The sequence below is a fragment of the Podarcis muralis genome, chromosome 2 (assembly GCF_964188315.1).
Source record: "Podarcis muralis chromosome 2, rPodMur119.hap1.1, whole genome shotgun sequence".
In the NCBI taxonomy this organism is placed as follows: domain Eukaryota; kingdom Metazoa; phylum Chordata; class Lepidosauria; order Squamata; family Lacertidae; genus Podarcis; species Podarcis muralis.
In genome coordinates, this window is record NC_135656.1 from 71245848 (window position 1) to 71256212 (window position 10365).

Below are 10365 nucleotides of genomic sequence, written 5' to 3' on the forward strand. Positions count from 1 at the left end.
TTTGGGTTGCTTTTGTGCTTTGGTTTTGAGAAATGAGAGAGGCACACAGCAGCCATAAACAGTACAGTACAGCAGAGCTTTCTCAGGTGGTGCTGTGAGTGAATATCCAGAGAGGATCAGGAAAATTTGTGCCAAACCATGTCATGGCAAGAAATTGTGTTTCTGTGAATGACCTCTTGTAAATAGAATATTTCTGATTCTCTCTTTTGTCTCATCAAGCTTTTGAAACCATGGAAAACCACTAGGCTGCAAGATGGAAGGTGGAAAAGATCTTTACGGAGACATTTGCCAGTGGATCCCATAAGAAGCTCCTTGAGGACATCTGAGCCAACTGTCGCAAAAGGCTTTCAGAAGCCGCCTGCTGTCAACTCCACGGTGTTCATCGCATGAGCCCCAAGGGGTGAAGGCAGATGCTTAGTCTGAGAAGATGTACATAAAAGACGTTTACAGAACATGGCCCGGTCCCAGCTTGTCACACAGACTGGCCACTTCCCTGATCTTGGAGGGGATGTCTGGGGCTCCAGAGACTACTCACTGCGGTGGTTCCATTTGTGCCTAAGGTCTAATGTTGGGAGCCATGGCCCTTTCTTGAGATTATACGCAGAGTTTTCTCTCTTACTGAATTTTAACTCTAGAATCTTCATAGGTTTTTCCCACTCTCCAAGATGTGCTTGAGTCGAGGGCCGGGAGCTGGAGGCTCTGCTCTTCACATTCCAGTTTGCCCTGTCGGTCGCTCCGCCTGCACAGTGTTTGTTCCCTCTCATCCTCCCTGCAATGGAAAGCATGGGATGAAGAGAACTTCGACTAGGACCTAACACTGTTTCACCACTGAGATAAGAGGCCATAGGACTCTGAAAGGCAGTGCAAACTGGCTGACTATTGACTGAAGCAAATGCTGGCCAGGCATGTCTATCAGCCACTCCAAAGCCATCCTGAAGCCATTCTAAAGCATTCAAATGGCAGTGCTTTCCATTGTTAGTGTTGTGCATTGTTTTATGTATGCCTGGGTATTATTTTTATTTCAAAAACAGCCTTAATCATTCCACTTTTATTTATGCGTATACCTCATCAGCACCCAGCAACTGGGGGTTTGGATTTATTTTAAATTTTCTTTTTTTGTTTTTTTGTGAGGTTCTTTTTTGTTCTCAGTTTTTGTTTTTTACTTTGTATCGAACATACTGTTTTTCCTCTTTGCTTTGTCCTGCGTTAGCACATGGACTGTTGTCGGTAGAAGCAATAGAGTGCAGAAGGCTACAAAAAAAGAGCACAATCCAGTGTGATGAGATCAGGAGAGCTTGCCTCTGCCATCCTCCTTCCTACTACTACTGTGCAATTCAAGTCCTTCTTAAGCCATTACCAGTGGGCATGCTCAGAACGACGGAGGAGCTCCCTGGGGGCAGGATGTTGCTGAACCTGCTGGCGAGGCGCTCCTGGCACTGTTACCCGCGAGAGCCGAAAGAAAACCCTGTGAAACGGCTCCTCTTTTCCTTTGCTGTAAAGAATCCAGCAAGTGTATGGATGCTCTGGCTCCCATTTGTCTGCGCTGTCTGTTTCCTGCCCGTCTCTCGTCCACAATGAGCATGCTCAAGAGCAACAATTCATTGGTGTGACCCATAGGAGCTTCCATTCACCGTGGGTAACAGCAAAATGATTCTCATGTCTAATGTTCTATGCAATGAAATAACAAAACAAAAAAAAAGTTTAAAAAAACAACTGTTAATATTTAATAAGTTCAATGTTATGTATAAGGATTTAATTGCAAATGTGCTATTGAGAAACTGGATAGGTATCTTTATATCGAACACCTGTGCGTATGAAGTTTTCAATTAGTGGCATGCTTGACCCATCTGAGGGACACTTTTGCCAAAGGGTAGCCATAGAGCCGGTGACTGTCTCTGTCTGTTGTAGAGCATGGCTTGCTACTTCTCTGCACGGTTTCATCTATTTAGAATGCTTGCCGTTCTTTGCTTGAGGTTTTTTTTTCTCTCTCTCTCTCCAGTTGGTTCATCATCACTTCTGAATGCCATTAGCAGATTTATGCACTTGTTATTGAAGGCCTGTCAGTGACACCATGAAGCATCATTATCCTGCAGAATGTAACACCAGATGTGTCCTGTGGAACTCCATTAACTATTGGTCCTTTGCCACATCCTTCCCTGGAGTAGCCATTAGTGTCCAGTTCAAGGGGCTTCCTGGGCTTTCTTGAGACCTGAAGCACATTCCTCCTGGCCAAAACAATATTAAGCCCAAATTCTATCTTGGTTTGAGAGCACCACAGGCTGGGGGAGGTGTTCCAAGACTCAGTTACCCCAATAAATTCTGCATGGACAATTTGAGCAGTGTGGCATCGGTTAGTGTAAAGAAAGCACCTTATTCCCCTCCCCTAAGTTCAGAACCTGGGGAAAAGCAGTGATGTCTCCTGTTCCCACAAGCACAATGTCACTGAATAAAGACCTACTAAACGGCAGCTCCTGACAATGGGAGGCTGGCAGCCACTGAGCGGTGCAGTTTAAGCTGAAGTAGGTTCCAGAATAGAGACCGTTCCAACTCACTTCCGCCATACCAAGCACCCTTGGTACAATGATGGTGCAGGGCCTTTTCCTCCATGCTTAGACTCCAAGGCAGAGCTCTGCAAAAATTGGAACAAAACTGTATGGGCTTTTCCTGACAGAGGAGAAGGGGAAAGGTTCGGAGGCAACTACCTCTGTTACACGAGAGGTTCTTGCAAACACAGAAGTTTGTGACATTTTTAAGAGAACCTGACAGATCAGTGAGTCTAAGGGCCACGTCACCCCTTTTGCAGAGGCAAACCTGGGTACCAACTGGACACTCAGGGAGCAGCAGCTCACCAGGACTCCCTGACTCGTATTCCTGGTCTATTTGATACTTAAAACACACTTGCAAATGTGTTTCACGCTTTCACGCTTTTCTATTTTATGTGAGCGCTTAAAAAAGGAGCGTGCTGAAAAGGGAATGTATGCTGTGGCCCTTAGGCAGCTGGGGGTTGGAATCACATGAGCTCTCTACAGTAATTAATCCAGGTCTGCATTATTTTGATATAAGCCTTAATGTTACAAGAGACTCATGTGAACAGCTAGCATATAGTGTGGTTCATTTTCTAACTAAAAAGAAAAGAGGACTGTGACACTATAAGCAAAACTGTAAAGGCAGACATGCTTGCATGGTTCCCATGGAGTGCGCTTAGGGAAGACTCACACTTTGGCCAGCAGTGGCCTCTCCTTGTCATCTTAGAGAGCACATTCACACAGCAATTGCCTGTGCTCCTAGTTTGTCACTATGGTGCCCAACTAGAGATCTGGCCAAAAGCCTTAGAAAAGGCAGGTCCCTTTTTGCCTCGGACACCTATGCAATGAGAACCAGTGTCTGCCAGAGGGAGACACAGTCATCCCCACCAGCTGTGTGGATGGATGAAGGGGACCAGGGTCAAAGTCTACAGGGTAGAAGCTACACGGGCAATGCAACTGCACCTGATACCTGAATGGGTCTGGTGCAGACATGATGTTGAGTTGCAAGTCTAAAAATATTAGGAGGAAGGTCTCTTGATGGTAGTTCAGTTGTTTGCTAAGAATCCAGCTTCTCAGTCAAGATGCCTACACAACCTTTGGCACCATCTTCCCCTCCTGCTCTGGTACCATTGAGTGACCTCTAAGCCTTAAGTTATTCCTTCCCATGGATTACAATGTGGGGAAAGTTATCATATGTATGTAGACTAGAGGCTGTCTTCTAAAGTAGCCAAGCCAGAGTATTTTACCAGTGTGGAATGCTTTGTAGAACAAAGGCCAATCATTTGATACAGCAGTTGGCTTAGGACGTGGAAATTCATGTAGGAGATAAAGGCAGAGGCCATGCTTTCAAGCTGGCTGCCTCTTGAATTCCTTGCACTGTTGAATTGGTTACTCTACTAATAAAAGCATACGCAGGTACTTGGGCCCTACCTCACTGTGCTGCCTCATTGGAGGAGACCAGAAAATATCACCTTAGCTTCAGAGAATGCTAGTTGAGTTTTCCATGGGCAAGGAAACTGCACACTCGCCTTGTTGGCAATCACCCATTGTAAAGACCCAGTTTTGGCAGCAGTCTGCATACCTGTTTGGTTCATCTTGGAGTTGTGGCCACCATAGCACTTATGGAGTTCATGGATCTTTCTGATGATAGACAGACTGGAAACAATCCCAAGTAGAAGGGGTGGCAGCTACTCATAGTGGACCTACATACAGGATGGAAGGCTTGGTTGGTAAGCATATGTTCTTGGCAGCTGCTTCAGCTAGGATGGCAAGCTGGGGTGGAGACTCCCAAAATGGAGATTTGCTTCCAACTTGAGTCAAACAAGGCATTTGGTAGCAACAACTGCAAGTTTCTCCACCCAGCTCCTTCCCCACCACTCAGGCCTCCCCTGTCCCCCCGCCCCCCAAAATATACAAAGGATGACCCACAATGACAAGTGCAAAATCTGAGGATGCTTCTTCAGGGCTCTAGGTTGAATTTGTGTCCCCTACAGGTTTTCTCAACAGTGGCTGCTACAACCTCCCTCCCTCCCTTCCATTGTAAATATTTGTACAGTGTGTAAAATAATAAAACTAAATTAAAAAACTCATGTGGTATGAAGAAAAAAAAAGAAAAACAACAACTCACAGGCCCCTTTTCGGGGGCTCCATCTCACCAACCAGCACACCTGCCAACTCTTGCTTTTGTGTACAAAAGATCAACAAACAAAGCCTGGTGTTTGTGACTGGCTCCTTTGGACTGTTCCTCTTCTTGCAAAGCATAGCAGAGTCTTGTAGAGTTGTTGTGGCTGTCACATGACATGTACCTTTCATGCCCTCGTCCTGCCTCCCATGTATCTTGAGTTGTTCCCTTATCTCTTTTTTATTTTTATTATCTTGGAGGCAGGAGGGGTTCTGTATAAAAATTATTTTAAAAAATACCAACCACCACCCATCAAACAAAAGAAGAAGTTTACAGTTGTAAGTGCAATGACCTAAATCCTTTATCTGAACATTGTAAATGATGTGTGTGTCCTGCTGTGCTCTGTGAGAACTTGTAGTATTTCAGTGTACCACCTCATGTATTGTGATTCCGTATGGGAAGTTGCCCTACAAGGTATTTCTGTGGAAAACAGAATAAAAGGACTTAATATGATTCACAAGGCTGAGTTCCTGCCTGCTGGGGGCACATAAAGTTAGGGTGGTCCCCCCCCCCGGGGGGGGTTACCTAGATTTGAAAGCCGTGTAAACTTTCCTTGCTTCTCCATACACTTCCTTCTAGAGCCTAGTTTTCAGATTGGTGGTACAGCCAGTGCTATTTTTTCTAGAAAAGGAGGTGCTGGAACTCTCTTACAGTGGCAATGGTGCCCACCTCAGAGGTGCCGGAAGAGAGTTCCGCTTAGTTCTGGTTGTGGGAGGGGAAAAGCCCTGGGTACAGCCATATCTGGACAGCACTCCTTCAGACTATGGAAGACAATTCCCGTAGCTGAATGTAACTGAAAATGGCCTGGACACACAGAAAACCACCACTCTGATAAGGCAGTCACTGCCTTATAGATTGCAGCGGTCACAGACCTAGTCAGCACATGAGGCTGCCATGGTCAAATTAGTCTGGGTCTTTCCCAATTCTAAAAGGGGAGCTGTACCAGCTGGAAAGGGCCATCTATGCACCGGCCATCCAGATCACAGTGTACCAGAATGGAGGTGGTTTTACGTGCCACAGAAAGGTGCACACACACCCATGGCTCCAGATGTCTCAAGAGTCCTTTCAAACACACTCATCTGGCAAGAGATCCAATACGCGCAGTAGAGGATTTGCTCCCCACCCTGACTGTATTCAAAGGAACATGTGACACAAGTATTACAATCAGCCATCTAGCTGTATGTCCACAGGGTCAATTTGTGTGATCAGTCCCCCTCGGGAGAAAAAAAGGGGGGGAGGGACGAGCACCCAGAATGGTCCTTTGTGTGTACAGTGTGCTTCTCCCTTTGCACGAAATAACATTCCTGCATTACTGAAAAATCCCAGAGAGAAGAGGGCTGCGGCTGGTGTCTCTTTCTTTTACTGCATCCATAAGCATAATGTTGCAGTGCCAGGCCAACCCAACAAGCAGTATAGATGGATGCCTCAGGCATCAGCAGTCAGCTGTAGGGGAGGGGAGGAGTTAGACACACAGAGAGATATCCAGTGGAGTCCTGACTGATGAAAGCAGACAGCTTGTACCTGCTGTAGCTGCAGCTGTCACAGATCTAGTCACACCATGAGTGCCCAAAGCCTGCTCCCATAATTCACAGATTCCCTGCTACATCACATATTCCCAGGGCCTTGATAAGCATCAATGACTTTCTGGGGATCCTGATTGGACTAACTTGCATCTTCATGACAGGTGAGCTCATGAAGTTGCTTCACATTGTCAGACACTGACCCCTGGTCCCACTAGTCCAATACTGTTTACTCTGGCGGACAGCAGTACCCCCACCTGAGTCTCAGGCAAAGGTTTTTGCCAGCTCTGCTAGCAGAGTTCTCTTAACTGGTGATGCCAGGGATTGAAACTGGGATTTCTGCACTTCCATGGAGTGACAGCCCTTCCCGTAAATCCAGACTTGCTGTGCCTAGATTTGCTACTAATCCATTAATCACATCATCCTGCCGCATTCAATAGACAGAGTTCCAGGACTTTCAGACAAATCCTTTAGGACAGGTAGCTGAGATCTGTGCTCCACCAGAAAGGTACCTGGTCTAGCCCCTGCAGATGTCATCTGGGTAGTCAATAGCAGACCCAGATAGAACGTGTTACAGTAGTCTAGCCGTGAGGTCACAAAAGCATATTTGCTAGGTTTGGGTAGCATTAAAAAAGGTATCCCAAAATGTAGCCAGATGCATCATAAGGCTCTGAACCAGAAAAGCTAGAGGAGTCGCAGTCTCCCTTCCCCAATATCTGCTTCCTTCATTGCAGTCTTGCCAAGAGCAATCTTCAGTAGCCTCACATGGATGCAGCCCTTCATAGAAGAATCAAAGTAAGACGTAAAGGGCTGTATCCTAGCAGACTGATGACACACTGAACACTTCACAATCTCATTTAGCAACTTCATGTTTATTTTCAAAAGGTGAGATACTTGGTTGGAACCTAATAAGATTCTAGAGCAGGACTCGCCAACACAGTGCCTGCAAAATGTTGGACTATTACTCCCATCAGCCTCAGCGAGCTTGGCCAGTGATCAGGGATGAGGGGAATCGTGATTCAACAACACTGCTATCCTAGAGGGCAAATGCCATGAACAGATAGATCTATACCCTACAAACCAGCAGTGAGTGAGACCACTCTAAAGGATACAAATGGCGGCAAGGGGCATCATCAAGTCACTCAAACAATATGAACTATTTGATGAACAATGTGGAAGCCTGCAGAAAGGTTTCATGAGCTCAACAGGTGGAAATGATTTGTTTCCACCTCAAGGTCAAGTTCACTAACAAGGACCACAAATGATACGGTCAAGTTTCAGGGAGGAAAAGGGAAACATTTTTAAAGAGTCTAGAAAAATAAATGGTATTGGGAAGCACAGAAGAAACAGAATCAAGGAGCCTTCCTTGGGGAAGGTTTAAAACTAATTCATCACTGGTTAGTAGCTAACATGCTACCTACCTACAGATGATGTTGGGCTATACAGTTCCCAACATCTCTAACCACTGGCCATGCTGGCTGGCAGTGTTGGGAGCTCAAAGTTCAACAATTTTCAGAAGGCACCACTTTGGGAGCCTGGACCCAAGATTGATTCTCTCTCTCTCTCTTTTAACTAGGGACTGAATTACTGTGGGTTTAAGGCTGTCCAGCACTTTCCCAAAATAATCCATTAAAAAAACCACAAAACCAAAGCCAAAGGACCCAATTTCTCCCCGTTTCTGTCTTTGTATGATTTTAGGCGGGGTTGTGTTATCAAAAAGAACGGCGTCTTTTACTTCTCAGAATTGCTTCTGCTGCTTTTTCAGCGCGCACACACAGAGAGAGACTTCAGGTACAGACATAGTTCATACCACATCCAAGGTTTTAAACAAGCACATTACATGTCAGGAATAGCATGGAAGAGGATGCCCACCTGCTGCTGTCTCCATCCCTGAGGCTGCAAGGGCTTAAAGCATCAAGGCCTGTCAAAGACATTGCTTCTCTCAGAAAGCCAATTACCCTGCCCCCTCTTCTTCTTTTAACTGTTTATCTCTCTCCCGTCATGTTACCATACCTGGGTCTCTCTCAGCCCACCCACCGCATATGGATGCAGCTCCCACTCAGTGCCTGCAGAGCCATCTGCCACCGAGTGCTTCCTGTTGCAGTTCAGCTGATTAGCAGCACACAGGAAGCGCCAATCTGGAAGGTGTGATTTGTCATTCCACTCCAGTCACCCTGCCGTGGGGGCAGCTTCCCACTCGGCTTTGCAGGGCGAGGTTTTCTCCTGACCCTGAGATATTGGCTGGCTGGATTAGCAGGGAAGCTGCTCCCATAGACCTTAAGCCATTATTAACAAGCTGGAAAGGGTTGTTGCCTGCCTCCAACAGACACTGCCTCCTTCTAGGAGCCCCATCCATTCACATTTTCAAGCGGCTGCCTGCAGACCCAGGAGCTGCACAGCTTTCCTGTGGGAGTCACATGGCATGTGCTATTCCCCGTTCAAGTACTGGCGCAGGAACATTTAGTCCCACGCAGCCAGAGTTGGCAAGAGCTTGTGCGAAGCACCCCTTGTTTGCCAAGAGAGGTGTCTGCATTGATTCCATGGAGTCATGAAAGCGACGTGTGTGTCCTTCTGAGATGAAAGTACAGTGCATGAAGTGACAGCCAAAACCAAGCAAATGACTCCTCCTTTCCAAAGCTGCAGGTGCCGGGTACCCAAGCGGGTTAGATGGATAACTAGATCTGTTGCAAAGGCAAGACGAGAGGAACTGCTCATGAACAATCTTCCACAGTTGAATTATAAATACTTAACCGTGGGGGGCGGGGGCAGGCTGTGAGGAATTATGGGATGCAGGAGTATCCATAGTTTCAAGTGCCATACACACAAAAACCAATGGTCTCACTCTACAAACTTTTGGACCTATTCCATTTTCTGTAACCCCTCCTTCCCTCCACTGACTGCCAGCAGGCTGCTTTTTTCTCAAAGGACACCCCTTCTGTCACCTTCCACTTCATGTGGTAAAATCAGCTTATCACAACACCACAAATAACACAGTGGACCACAGAGCAGCTAGGGCCTTCCCTCTCCCCCTTGACTGCTGTCTAGCAGCATCACTAAGAACAGGATCCAGATGCTCAGTCCTTGGTAGGGCAGTAGAGAACCCAGCGACCTTGCCCTCTTCCCAGTGGCCATGTTCCTTTATGAAAACAGCAGAGCTAAGCAATGCTTCACCATCTGCTGAGCATCACAAGAACAGATACAGCTGAAACAGGCACAACTTTCATTGAGCAACATCAGTGATGGTAAAGGAGCATCCAAGCTGTGGTGTTGTTGTTTTTAAAAACTCTCTCACAGAAACCATTGGAAATGCTGAAGCAGCCCAGGGATTCTTACCAGCACACAGTGCAGAAAACAATGGTAACAAGGCAAACTGCAGCTCCGTAATTGCTGCAGTTCAACCTAAGGGTGAAGGAATTACAAGTGACTTTCACATGCAATGGATACAAATTGGAAGAGGCTTTGATAATTGGCTTGCCACCCTGCCTGTGGAGCTGATAAAATTGTAAGTAAGATCCAAGAACAGTTATACTGGCATGAGATTTGGTGTCCAATTCTATTATTCCTGAATGCCTAGTGTGAGCCCCACACTGAATGGCATGTGGGTCTTTACTCCGCTGGACTTTACTCAAACATGCCTGAATGTCACTGTAACTGACCTGGAGGTATCAACCACACCAACCTATGTCACTACTTTTAAAAACAAACCTGTTTTCATTTCCATTAGGGCTGGTGTTTTTTTTTTTTTAAAAAAAGTACATTCACAATTCAAGCTAGTAGCAGCAGAATCGCTGAACTTCATTTTACTTTTGCAAAGATAAAATTCAGATTGGAGGTAGTAGGTGGTTGAACAACCCTCATAAAAATGTAGGCTTTTTGTTCCAAGTTCCTGGCAGCCAGATGATTGCAGAAACGGTTTTAAATTTGCTGCCTCTCCCCGCCGCCGCCACCTACACAGAAAATATGAGTCAAATTCATAATAAACACAAGCACATTTATTTAGGAAAGTAAACAATTTAGGATGAGAGGAGAATAAGGAGAAGTATGGGGCTAACGTTGTGGGGTGGCCTATTTTAAGCCACTGTCCTTCAAGCCCCGCCACGAGGATCTTCGCCTGGAACACATTTTTAAGTGATTGCAA

The 10365-nt window shown here is 46.0% G+C and overlaps 1 protein-coding gene and 1 long non-coding RNA gene across 3 annotated transcripts in view; one reads left to right on the forward strand and one right to left on the reverse strand.

Annotated features, from left to right (window-relative positions):
- Window positions 1-4228, reverse strand: part of LOC144326990 (uncharacterized) — a 39132-nt gene extending 34904 nt beyond the window's left edge. Inside the window, exon 1 of the long non-coding RNA XR_013391943.1 lies at window positions 4108-4228. This is a non-coding gene — a long non-coding RNA (uncharacterized LOC144326990). The remainder of the gene's footprint in view (window positions 1-4107) is intronic.
- The window catches only part of BSN (bassoon presynaptic cytomatrix protein), a 202222-nt gene extending 197062 nt beyond the window's left edge, over window positions 1-5160 (forward strand). For both annotated transcript variants that reach the window (XM_028718651.2, XM_028718649.2), the window contains one exon: window positions 220-5160. The gene's annotated coding sequence lies outside the window, so the exon portion shown is untranslated. The remainder of the gene's footprint in view (window positions 1-219) is intronic.
- The last annotated feature ends 5205 nt before the right edge of the window (window positions 5161-10365 follow it).